This window comes from Theropithecus gelada, chromosome 3 (genome assembly GCF_003255815.1).
Source record: "Theropithecus gelada isolate Dixy chromosome 3, Tgel_1.0, whole genome shotgun sequence".
NCBI classification, from domain to species: Eukaryota; Metazoa; Chordata; class Mammalia; order Primates; family Cercopithecidae; genus Theropithecus; species Theropithecus gelada.
The window spans coordinates 28,857,081-28,870,738 of record NC_037670.1 but is presented as its reverse complement, the minus strand read 5'-3'; the positions used below and the strand labels follow the sequence as shown (position 1 = coordinate 28,870,738).

General features: G+C 42.9%; 1 long non-coding RNA gene across 1 annotated transcript in view; it reads left to right on the top strand.

The window, feature by feature from the left end:
• The window catches only part of LOC112621142, a 37,947-nt gene that overhangs the window by 10,934 nt on the left and 13,355 nt on the right, over positions 1-13,658 (top strand). Inside the window, exon 2 of the long non-coding RNA XR_003118671.1 lies at positions 3,837-3,922. This is a non-coding gene — a long non-coding RNA (uncharacterized LOC112621142). The remainder of the gene's footprint in view (positions 1-3,836; positions 3,923-13,658) is intronic.

Below are 13,658 nucleotides of genomic sequence, written 5' to 3'. Positions count from 1 at the left end.
TTAATTTCTTACAGAAGTGCTGCAATTCCTGTTCACTGGAGATTTAGAAAATTCTGAGAAAGTTCCAAGAAGATAAGAAAATTGAAAGCTCCCATAATCCTAGCTCCTAGGGGCTGCCTATTGATAATCTTTCATTGATACAGCCATTTTTCTATGTACACACAAACACCACATATATATTTTTTTTACAAAAATGAGATTCCACTCTGTATACTGTTTTATATCATGCTGTTAAATAAAGATAAAAATGAAAATGTAATAGGACTGCATTAAGTGGGAACAATTTTGCTGCTGTCAACTCGAGAGAACATTCCAATGACACAGAGAAAAAGCAACTCCCTATTTGTTTTGCTTCTTTGCAAAACAAACAGGGTAAAAAGAGTTCTGAGAACTAAGGGGCAGGTGCCTTCCTAGCTGCCGACTTGAGTTGGGCATGGAGTTGCTTCATCTCCTTCTCTGTGTCTCCTCACCAGTTCTATTGAAGGAATTGGAGCTTGTACCCATGAAGGTCCTTTTCTAGTTTTTGGATTTTGTAAGCTTTGTTTTAAATTCCTCCCATCCCTTCTTTGTGGATATTTCAGAGCCCTCTACTCAAGAGGGTAGGGGATGTGGCTACTTTGTTCCCTGTTTTCTTGCCAGCATGGCGCCTGGCAAAGAATAGACACTCAACAAATATTTGGTAATGAATGAATGGATGAGACGCTCATGAGCGATGTCCTTTGTTATGGAAATCACTAGGCCACATGGTCTTCTTTTGGAAGCACCAAGTAGGAATTCTATATTTAGGTTCTTGGAATTGGAATAATAACACAAGTGACATTGTACATTAATCAATTAATGGAATATATTTAGCTGTGGCCCCATGAGGGAGTTCTCATTAATTCCATTCCACAAGTGGCCGCGGTCCACTGCTAGCCTCATGATCCCAGGTTCCGGGCCCCCTCTGCTACACTTTCGGGCACCACAGTTTCTCTCTGGTTGAGTAAGGCATTCCACAACCCGTAAGGCAAGCTTAAGGCCAAAGTTTTCAAATGTCAGTGTTCGTAAGAATTGCCCAGGTCTTAGTAATCCACATTTTTTTTTTTTTTTTTAAGATGGAGTTGCCTAAGCTGGAGTGCAGTGGCATGATTTTGGCTCACTGTAATCTCCGCCTCCTGGGTTCAAGCAATTCTCCTGCCTCAGCCTCTGGAGTAGCTGGGATTATAGGTGTGCGCCACCATGCCTGGCTAATTTTTGTATTTTTAGTAAAGACTTGGTCTCACCATGTTGGCCAAGCTGGTCTTGAACTCCTGACCTCAAACGATCCACCTGCCTTGGCCTCCCAAAGTGCTGGGATTACAGGCATGAGCCACCACCCCCAGCCAGTGATCCACATTTTAAATCATTGCTTGCTATGATTTGAACGCAGGTGGTCTGAAACTTATTGAGAACACTAGCTTGAAACATTTCGAATTCAGTGTTTTGTCAAACAGAGGAGAGGCAATGATTGGCCATTAGGATCTTCATCAAGCATCAGCTTGCCCACAGCTTTGGTTTCCAGGGAGACTGGGAACTAACAATACAATAGTTCCTTTTCATTATGAGTGTACCGTGCCAAGAGCTTTCCTAAGTGCTTTACATTCATTATCCTCTTTAATTCTCTTAAGAGCTGTATGAGGTAGGTCCTTTTATTACCTCCATTTTACAAGGAAACTGAGGCTCAGACAAGGATATCTAGCTTATCCATGATCAGGTAGAGCTGACAATGGGATTAAATAATCAAGTCCTGCTACTGCCAGGTTAAGAAAACCCAGCTCTTTGTTATTCTATAACAACTAGGGGAAGCTGTTGTGCGTCATTGGCTGATAGGAAGATAAATTCATGTTTTGAATTCCACATCTATGTCCTACCTCATGCATGGACTGCTCTCAACAACTGTGAAACAGAAAGCAAAACAGTGAAACAGGTGAAATTCGCATCCTGTCTTTCCTTGGGCATACTCTTAGGACCAGCTCTGGCCATGTTCTGAATCTGACCACTTTAACCTCAGAACTGTACTGTTAAAACTCAACAATAAGAAAAGGAACAGTCCAGGCCAGGTGCAGTGGCTTACACCTGTAATCCCATCACATTGGGAGGCCGAGGCAGGTGGATCACTTGAGTCCAGGCATTTGAGACCAGCCTAGGCAATGTGGCGAAACCCTATCTCTACCAAACAAATAAACAAACAAACAAAAAAACTCCAAATCATGGTGGTGTGCACCTGTAGTCCCAGCTACTCAGGAGGCTGAGGTGGGAGAATTGTTTGAGCCCAGGAGGTGGAGACTGCAATGAGCTGACATCACACCACTGCACTCCAGCCTGGGCAATAGAACAAGACCCTGTCTCAGGAAAAAAAAAAGAGAAAAAGTGAAAACGAGCAGTTCAATTTAAAAATGGGCAAAAGATTTGAACAGACACCTCACCAAAGAAGATACACGGATAGCAAATAAGCATATGAAAAGATGTTCAACATCATTTATTGTTAGGGAATTGCAAATAAAAATGACAAAAGATACAGCTACATACCTATCACAAAGGCCAAAATTCAAACACTGACAACACCAAATGCTGACGAGGAAGTGGAACAAGAACTCTCATTCTTTGCTGCTGAGAATGCAAAATGATACAGACACTTTGGAAGACACTTTGGCAGTTTCTTACAAAACTAACATACTCTTACCACATGATCCAGCAATTATACTCCTTGGTATTTACCCAAATGAGTTGAAAACATATCCACACAGAAACCTACACAAGATTTTATAACTGCTTTACTCATAGTTGTCAAAACTTGGAAGCAACAAAGATGTCCTCCAGTAGGCGAATGGATAAACACACTGTGGTACATCCAGACAGTGGAATATTATTCAGTACTAAAAGGAAATGAACTGTCAAGCCATGAAAAGACATGAAGGAAATGTAAATGCTGATTACAAAGTGAAAGAAATCAGTCTGAAAAGGTTATGTATGATTCCAACTATATGGCATTTTGGAAAAGGCAAAACGATGGAGATCAGTGGTTGACAGGGGTTGGAGGGAGGGCAAGATCAACAGGCAGAGCATGGAGAATTTGGGGGGTCATCAAACTATTCTGTATGGTTCTGTAATGGTGGATCCATATCATGATACATTTGTCCAAACCATAGGGTATACAACACCAAGAATGAACTCCAATGTAAACTACAGACGCTGGGTGATAATGATGTGTCAGTGTAGGTTCATTGATTGTGACAAAGGTTGTCCTCTGGTGGTGGGGGAGGTGGTGCGTGTCTGGGTGCAGGGGGCATATGGGAAGAGTACTTTCTGCTCAATTTTGCTGTGAACCTAAAACTGCTCTAATAATTCAAATTCATTAATTTAAAAACAACCCCTGAACTGTTTTAACAAGGATATTTGAATATTGACTACTGACCAGATATTTGCTGATATTAAGAAACTGTTGGCCGGGTGTGGTGGCTCACGCCTGTAATCCCAGCACTTTGGATCGCCTGAGGTCGGGAGTTTGAGACCAGCCTGGCCAACAGGGTGAAATCCCGTCTCTACTAAAAATAACAAAAATTAGCTGGGCACGTTGGCACATGCCTGTAGTTCCAGCTATTTGGGAGGCTGAGGCAGGAGAATTGCTGGAACCCAGGAGGTGGAGGTTGCAGTGAGCCAAGATCGTGCCATTGCACTCTAGCCTGGGCAACAGAGCGAGACTCTGTCTCGAAAAAAAAAAAAAAAATAAAAATAAAGAAAAAAAAAAGAAACTTTTTTTTTTTCAGGTGTGATACTGGTATTGTGGTTATGTTTTTTAAAAGTCCTGATGTTTTTAGCTTGGTGCGGTGGCTCAGGACTGTAATTCCAGCTACATGGGAGGATTGCTTGAGATCAGGACTTTGAGACCAGCCTGAACAATACAGTGAGTCCTGTCTCCAAAAAAAAAAAGTCAGTCTTTATATTTTAGAGTTATATACTGCAATATGTATGAATGAAATGCTGTGAAGTTTTGGATTTGTTTCAAAATAATCCAGTGTGTGTGTTTTGGGGGGAAGTAGATAAGACAGGGTTGGTGATAGGATGATAATTGTTGAAGCTAGCTGATGAGCACATAGGGCTTGATTATACTATTACTTCAAGTTTTGTACACGTTTGGACATTTCCATAATAAAAAGCAAAAACATAATTACGTGCTTCAAGTCTCAATCCCTAGGTCTCTTACACTCTGGGAGCGGATTTAATAAATTCAGCAAATGCACTTGAGGTTAATAATGGATTAATACATTGCTGTGGCTAGGGAACATTTATATTTTGACATGGGTCTTCAATATCTTAATCTAAAGAAGCAAATATTGTGGAAATTTCAGACACTACCTCAATCTGACAGGGGAAGTATTTTGTATTAGTTCTAACTTTCCCCTTCCCTAATTTACCTATGTATAGAATTGGTCCTCATCCCTGACTGTGGGGAGGCTTCTGATAGTTATTACCTTTTCTTTCTTTTTAAATTTTTTGAGACAGAGTTTCACTCTGTCACCTAGGCTGGAGTACAGTGGCGCGATCTCAGCTCACTGCAACCTCCACCTCCCAGGTTCAAGCAATTCTTCTGCCTCAGCCTCCCGTGTAGCTGGGATTACAGGTGCCTGCCACCACGCCCGGGGAATTTTTGTATTTTTAGTAGAGATGGAGTTTCACCCTTTTGGCCAGGCTGGTCTCGAATTCATGACCTCAGGTGATCCCCCCACCTCGGCCTCCCAAAGTGCTGGGATTATAGGAGTGAGCCACCATGCCCGGTCAACTATTACCTTTTCTAAGAATGCTTTATAACATCATGGCATTTCGAATTGTGTAACATTCAAAATGTTTTCTGTTGTATCCATTCCTACGTCTTCACTACTTTCCTGGGACTTGACAGGGCATATTGAATCTATCCTGTAAAGCATGGGAACAAATAAGGATTCCAAAACGTGAATTGGATTTAGTTAGTTAATTTTCGTTTCTCCATCTCTCCATACAGACGGGAAGCATGAGTGAACATCTAGTATGTATTTGATATGCGCTCGGTTGATACCATAAAGAGATTTATAAAATGATGCCGACTTTGAGGGGTTCACACTCTAGGGGAAAGACTGTGCTGTCTAAGTGGATAAATTTGGAGGTTGAGGGCTTCATGGAGAGGAGGAAAGTTGTGCTGAGCCATGCAAATAAGCAGAAGCTCATCACCCACCCGATTTATGTCAGAATCAGAATCCAAAGCCAGGGACCCACCAACCAACCGTCCGGCCCAGCACAGTTTCCGTGTGGCAAGTCCACTTCTGTTTTCTCATCTTACATCGCAGTGTATTTTGTTTCTTGTAACTCCTGCAGGATTTTTCTTAAAGCCTTACGTGGTGCTGTTATCACGCGGCACAAAATGAAGCCGACCTCTTTGTGTGTGGGAATAGAGGGAGCATGACACTGCTGGGATGCAACGGATGGAGGGCGGAAAGCTGTCCAGCACCTTGTCTCTCCCAAGATATATAGCCCAGGAGCATTCCCATTCCTCCACGACACAAATGACAACTTCCTCCAGCTCTGATGGCTTCCCAGGTGGCTGACAGCATGGAGAACCTTGCTCATGTTTACCTGTTCTTGCATCCATTACTCACCTCTTCCCACATTCCCCTACACTTGCACACAAAGCCACAGAGTGGCTCAAAAAAAAATGAAAAGCCTCCCCCCAACCCTATTCTAAAATGTCAAGTGTTTCAGTCTTGAGAAAAAAGAAAGCTGAAGAAACCATGACTCATGACATGGGCTGACAAACAACGGTCTGAAGGTATGCTGGTGAGTCACACCGTGGAGCTCTGCCTTTGTGTTGTGGTGAGGGCCGGGGCTGGAAGGAGCGTCATGGGGCCAGCCAGTAAAATTCCACTACTCTCCGAAGCCGATTGGGAGGCAATTGAAAAACCCTGGGCTTTTTCCAGCCCCAGTGTAGTGGGTGACTTTGGGTCCCCTCAGGTATGGTGATCTATATGGGAAATCAGGAAGAATGATTATTAATAACTGGAAAAAAACCCCTATGATTATCTTTCCATGCCCAATGCCATGCTGAACCAGCTCTGCCTGCTTCTGCAAGCCAGTGAGGCTGCTGGATTTTCTCGAAGGGTATTGGGTTGCTAAGCAACAGTGCTGGCGGCGCCTATCATGCCCAGCGATGTCAGTGCCTGAGTGTGGCCTGCAGAGCACACTTGCTCCCCTCCCCCTCGCCTCCTCTCGACCCCTTCCCTGCCACATGAGAACAGTAATTTGCATCTCAGGGACAGGAGCTGTGCCAGGTGATTCTGTGTATAAAACAGCGCAGTGCAGCCCCTGAAGCACAAATACTGTTTTGGGTTACAAGGCGGTGCATGTGACGTATTTGAAAATACAGACTCATTTGTGTATACTCCCCACATAAGGAGTGTAGGCTTCATCTAAAAGCCTGCATGTCAAATATTCCTTTCTAATACATCCTGGTGTGCTCTGCCTTGAAGTGTTTCTTTCCTGTCTGCCCGTCCAGCACCTTATTTATGCCCCATTCTGTCCCTCTCTCTCGTTGCCTTTGTTCCGCGGTCTCCTGGGTGATGGAGTTAGTGTTTGTGTGTAGGGATGCGTGGACAAGAGGGAGCTGATTTCTAGAGGTGAGACGGCCCTGTGGTTAACGGTTGGAGGCTGCTGTTGATGAGGCCTGTTGCTGTGGCAGTTTTGTTCCGGAAGTGGCCATTTTCTGGGCAGGGCTCCACCAGAGCCCCATCTGCCTGTGCCTTTGACTTCCTGTCAAGAGGCAGCAGGCTTCGTGAGCTGGGGAAGTGCCAGAGGCAGCCTTTCAGTTAGACAGACCTGGACCCAAACCCTTTCTCTTCCCCCACCCCTCTTTGGCATCTTGGCACGTGACTGTCCCCATTTCTGAAAAGGGTGTTCATAAGAACAGTCTGGCTGGGTTGCTGGGGTGCCTGAGTATGATCACGCATCTCCATGGCTGGCCATGGTGTTTATTCAATGGCAGATATTACCAGGATGGAGTGAGTCCCAGTAGGAAGGGCCTTTAAGATGTTATCTGGTTCCGCCCAGCAGGGACGGGAACTGTAATTCCCCGCTCTCCCTGTGGAGAATCAGGGCGGCTCCGGATGGATGGCCAAAGGCCGCACAGAGGTGAACCTCCAGGGTAGGGTGGTTCTAGGCGCTGTTCACACTCCTGTCCCAGGGGTGTTTGGTCTGGGGCACATATCACACATATCACATATTGTGATATGTGTTTCCCTCCTTTCCTAAAATTAGCCCTTGGCATCGGGGCCTTGCAGTGGACTGATGTCCCTCCTTAACTGAAGAGTCAGTCTGTTTATTTTTGGGGAGTCGTTTAGGGGGAAAAAAAAGTAGATATCTGAACAAAACTGGCTGGCAGGAACCTTTGGCTGACTGCAGGGCTTTGGTGGTGGTCAAGACCTGGAACTGAATTTGAGGCCTGGCCAGGGTGAAGGATGTCCCATAGGTGCCCGGGAGGATGACTCTGCCAGGCCTGCTTTTGACATCTCTGTCATGCTTCATGCTTTATGCTGCTCTGGGCCATTAAGCAAGAACTAAATCTGATGCCCGATTAAGGCCGAGCTCTTTTTTTTTTTTTTTTTTTTTTTTTTTTTTGAGACACAGTCTTACTCTGTTGCCCAGGCCATAGTGCAGTAGTATGATCATGGCTCACTGCAGCCTCAGTCTCCTGGACTCAAGTGATCCTCCCACCTCAGCTTCCTGAGTAGTTGGGAGTACAGGTGAGTCAGGTGAGTGCCACCACACCCAACTAATTTTTTTTTTTTTTTTTTTTTTTTTGGTAGAGATGGGGTTTTACTGTGTTACCCAGGCTGATTTCAAACTCCTGGGCTGAAGGCCGTCCACTCGCCTCAGCTTCCCAGTGTTGGGACTACAGGTGTGAGCCACTCATCTAGTCTAGCCTGAGCTCCTAAACAGGAAATGTGTGGCATGCCTTCTTTGAAGGTGGCTTTCTTATTCTGAGTTTTAAACCACAACCACTGAAGATGGTTAGTGCCTGCGGAACACGTACCATTTCCGCTCAGAGAAACCATTCCTCCTTAAGGAAAGGGGGGCCATTCCTGGTCTGGCGTTCCCAGTGAAGGAAGAGCCAAGTGGATGCCCCTCGACCCTGGCCCGAGGCAGCTGGGTTATGGTCCAGCTGGGCACCCTACTCTTTAGGAGGCGGAGAGGGTAATAGGGGGATTGGTCTAGGTTTGTGTGGGTTAGAGCCAGGTAAGAATAGTTATAGTAGTTGCCAGGCAAAGTAAATAGGAAGGAGACAGAAAGGCCCAGGCACACAGGAGACCCCAGCTACAAGGGCAGGGAGAGGGACACGTTGGTGGAAGAGGGAAATGAGGAGGGGCTCTTTGAGATCCTGCCAAGGAGGCGTTCTGTGAACCTGTCCCGCTGACACACCCACTGCAGGGTCCACTGAGACAGCAAGGCAGGAAGGGTGGAAAGGGTCTGCCAGGGGCAGTGCCTGGCATGCACTAGAGGTGACGTAGAGTCTGGGATCAGTGACAGAAGATCACATCTAGAACCACGGTCAAGGATGTGAGCCAGATTTTCTGGGGCTCGATCCTGGCTTTGTCACTTAACTGTGTCACTTGGAGCAAGTCACATACCTCTTGCAGACTCAGTTGCTCATCAAAAAAATGGGAATTTTTTATATATATATATTAAAATATATATATAACATATAATTATGTATTTATTTATAATAAATGTGTATATATAATTATATAAGATTATAATAATCACAAATGGGGTTATATATAATATATAATTATACATTATTTATAATATATATTTATTTATAATATATGTGTATATATACACATATATACATATGTATGTCTGTCTATATCTCCATCTTTCAGGTTGTTTTAGAATTAAATGAGCTAACCATGTAAAGCCCTGTGTACCGTGCCTGGCATGTAGGACACTTCATCACTGTTATCTCTTTTAGTTATTATGACCTGAGCGTCTCTCTGTTCACTAGCCCTTGTTCTTTAGTCACAGGTTGAAGATGACAGTAGATCCTAAGGAACCTCAGTTCTATCCCGAAATGTGAAAGCCTTTTTACTCAACCACAAAGAAGTGCTCAGCAGAAAACTGGCATCCTGGCCTCTGGGGCCACGAGCAGCACTCAAGAGGAGCTACTGTTTTCCCTGCCTGTTAACATGTGGCCTGGGGACTTGTGGGCTATTTGAAAATTAGGACACAAGAAGTCCAAGCAGCATCTGGTGATTAAACTGGGTTCTCTATCAGAGAGAAGCGTGACCTTCGAGGGCATCTATACAGGATCCAGGGGCAAAGCAGAAGGTGAGAGGGACTCTCCAGGCTCAACCCTTTCAGCACAGTCAGGGGTGCCTGGCAGCTGGATTCCAGCCCTGCCCAGAGCCACCCAGAGAACTGAGGGAGGGGGACAGCTGCTCAGCTGAGTGATGGGAGGCTCCAGAAATAGTTGTCAACCTCATCGAACCAGAGATGAGCCCTTAGGACAGCCAGGGTATTGATTTCCAGCCAGACAGGGCTTTGGTTCTCCAGTGGGATGTGGACAGGGTTCACTGCAGCCTCTCAGCAGATGAACTAGGGGAGAGACACTACCCCAACCATGCTCCCCTGACCCTTGGGTGTTAAGTAAAAGTATCTCCTCTTTTCCTCTCTGCTCTCTCCACTTTACAACAAAATAGTATCTTTAGTCTGCAAAACCAGGGCCAGAAAGAATCTTCACAGCTAGACGGGGCCATGGAAAGATGATGAGGTATATCAGGAACTATGTAACCTCATAATACTTCTGCTGCAAAACCTCCTGACATTCTGAATGAACAGTCACATGCAGCCTCTTTCATGCAAAACTGAGCTCATAAGAAAGTAAAGCAAATCTGTAGGGGCCAGATGAAGAGGAAACTGGAAGTCAGAGCTTCAAGTACATGACTGATGTGGTGTATTCCCTGGGGATGGGGGTGTATACGCTGGTTTTGGGAACCAGGGCACTTGGGTTTGAAAGTTCGTCCAGGACATTTGTGTGATTCTCAGTTTTTGGATGTTGGTGGAAAAGTGCTGCTTAGAACATTCTGGTATGTGAGTTTTTGTTGAACATAAGATATTTATGTTGGACAAATATTTAAGATACAAATTATTGAATTTAGGTATGTATAAACTCAGATTTGGAGAATACTGCTAAACAGATTTTCAGAGTGGTTGTTCATTTTAAATAACAGCATATGGGCCAGGCACTGTGGCTCATGCCTGTAATTCCAACACTTTGGGAAGCCAAGGCAGGAGGATTGCTTGAGGCCAGGAGTTTGAGACCAGCCTGGGCAATATAGTGAGACTCCATCTCTACAAAAAATTAAAATATTAGCTGGGCATGGTGGTGTGCACCTGTAGTTTCAACTACTCAGGAAGCTGTGATAGAAGGATCACTTGAGTCCAGGAAATGGAGGCTGCAGTGAGCTGTGATCACACCAGTGCATTCCAGCCCAGGCAACAAAGCGAGACCCTGTATCAAAAAAAAGAAAAAAGAAAAAAAAAGTCCAACAGCAATGACAACAGTGTAGGAGCATTCTAATTGCTCCACATCCTCCCCAACAATTTGTATTGTCTTTTCCTCAGGCTTATTTTAATGACTCTCGTTGGATTTGCATTTCTTTCTTTCTTTCTTTCTTTCTTTCTTTCTTTCTTTCTTTCTTTNCCCTCCTTTCTTTCTTTCTTTCTTTCTTTCTTTCTTTCTTTCTTTCTTTCTTTCTTTCTTTCTTTCTTTCTTTCTTTCTTTCTTTCTTGAGATGGAGTCTCACTCTGTTGGCAGGCTGGAGTGCAGTGGCACGATCTTAGTTCACCGCAACCTCTGCCTCCCAGGTTCAAGTGGTTCTCCTGCCTCAGCCTCCCGAGTAGCTGGGACTACAGGTGTGTGCTACCACACCCAGCTAATTTTTGTATTTTTAGTAGAGATGGGGTTTCACCATGTTGGCCAGGATGATCTCCATCTCTTAATCGAGACTGTGATCTGCCCACCTCGGCCTCCCAAAGTGCTGGGATTACAGACGTGAGCCACTGCACCGGGCCTTGGATTTGCATTTCTAGGATGATGAATGAGAGCGTACTTTCTCATAATTATTGTGGCAATTTGATACCTGCTTTTATGAAGTGTCTATTCAAGTATTTTGCTCATTTTTTCTAATGGGTCATCTGTACTTTTCTTACTAATTTATAGTTGATACTTGATTTATAGATTTGTATTTGAAATATAAATCCTTGTGACCATAAATATATTGCAAATATCTTCGCCTATTCTTTAGCTTGCCTTTTCACGCTTTTCTTTTTCCTTCCTTTTTTGAGATGGAGTCTCAATCTGTTGCCCAGGCTGGAGTGCAATGGCGAGATCTTGGCTCACTGCAACCTCTGTCTCCTGGGTTCAAGAGATTCTCCTGCTTCAGCCTCCTGAATAGCTGGGATTTCCAGTGCCCACCACCATGCCTGGCTAATTTTTTGTATTTTTAATAGAGATCGGGTTTCACCACGTTGGCCAGACTGGTCTCAAACTCCTCACCTCAGGTGATCCAGCCACCTTGGCCTCCCAAAGTGCTTGGATTATAGGCATAAGCCACCACACCTGGCTTCATTCTCTTAATGATGTTTTGATAAGCAGATGTCCTTGATTTTATTAAAGTTCAAATCTCTTTTTTCCTTATAGTTATTACTCTGTGTGACCTGCTTAAGAAATATTTGCTTTGTCCAAAATCATATATTTTCCTGTGATTTTTTTAGAAGCTTTATTTTTATATTTTTCAAATTTAGAACTACAATCCATCTTGAATTCTTTTTTTGTATATATAGTTTTTCAAAAATATAGAGGTTGATATTAATTTTTTTACATCTAGATAGCCAACTGACCCCATGCTATTTATTGAAAATAATATTATTTCTCTTATTGTGTTACATTGTCACCCTTGCTGTAAATCAAGTGACCATATATCTATAGGTCAGTTTCTGGATCCTGGATTCTGTTCCACTGGTCTATTTGTTTATCCTTGTGACATTATCTTATTGTATACTATTACTTCATTTTATAATGAGTCTTGATATCAAATAGGGAAAGTCTTCCAACTTTGTTCTCCTTCAAGATTGTCTTGGTTCTTTTTGCCCCTTAACATTTTCATATAAAATTTAGAATCAGCTTGTCAATTTCCATGCACATTCACAATAAACCCGCTGGGATTTTTATTAGAATTACACAGAAACTCTAGATATGCCAGACTGTAGAGAGTTTATATATTTATTATATTGTATCTTCCAATATTGAATGGTAGAGCTCTTACACAACTTCCATTATGTTAATATCTAGGTTTGTGATTTTTTTGGATGCTACTATATATTAGTCTGTTCAGGCTGCCATAACAAAATAACATAGACTAGGTAGCTTAAATAACAGAAATTTGTTTCTCACAGTTCTGGTGGTTGGGAAGTTCAAAATCAAGGTACCAGCCAATTTGGTTCCTAGTGAGCATTTTTCCTGGTGTAGAAGAGGGTTATTCTTCTAGGTGGCCACCATCTTGCTATGTGTTCACATGATATCTTCTTTGTGGGAATGTCAGGAGAGATAGCAAGTGAGCAAGCTCCTTGGTGTCTCTTTTATAAGGGCATTAATCCCATCATGAAAGGCCCACCTTCATGGCCTCATGTAACCTTAATTACTTCCCCAAAGCCCCATTTTCAAATACAATATATTGGGGATTAGGGCTTCAACATGTGAATTTTAGAGGGACATAAACATTCAGTACATAACATACTGTAAATTCTTCATGTAGGTTCAAGGTTAAAATGCATATAACCCATTTGGTTTGGGAATTCTTAAGATAAAACATTAATATAGAAGTGTTATCACTTCTATATTATACATTAATATACAAGTGGTATCCCTGCAATGTCTGTCAGAAGCAGTAAAAAAATCTTCTCTAGAGGAACATTCCCTCAATCCAGGAAGTTCAAGATTGCTACTAACAGAGTCCTACTAAATATAAGTTCACAATCCAATTACAAAACATATGAGGAATCAATTTATCATGAGCAAGAGTCAGCAGACCAAGCAACCGATGGATTATATTTCAAGAACTTAAGACAATAGAACTATCAAATATACTATAAAATAAGTATATTTAAAATGATTAAAGACTTAAAAAGGAATTGAAAATTGATAAAGAGAATAAGACTATTAAAAGGAGGAGGCAGATTTGAAAAATAATCTAATAATATTAATAAAGATGAAAAGTATATGGTCATTAAAACTAAAAACTCAATGGACAGATTAGAGACAGCTGAAGGAGAATTAGGGAATTGGAAGATACAGTAGAGGAAATTTCATAGAAAGCAGTTTAGAGAGATTAAGAGTTGGAAAATATGAAAGAGAGATTAAGAGACAAGTAGGACAGAATGAGAAATTCTAATATACATATAATGGGATTTCCAGAAGGTAAGAAGATGGATAATGGGGCCAACCATGGTGACTTATGCCTGTAATCCCAGCACTTTGGGAGGCCAAGGCAGGTGGATCACTTGAGGTCAAGTGTTCAAGATCAGCCTGGGCAACATGGTGAAACCCCACCTCTACT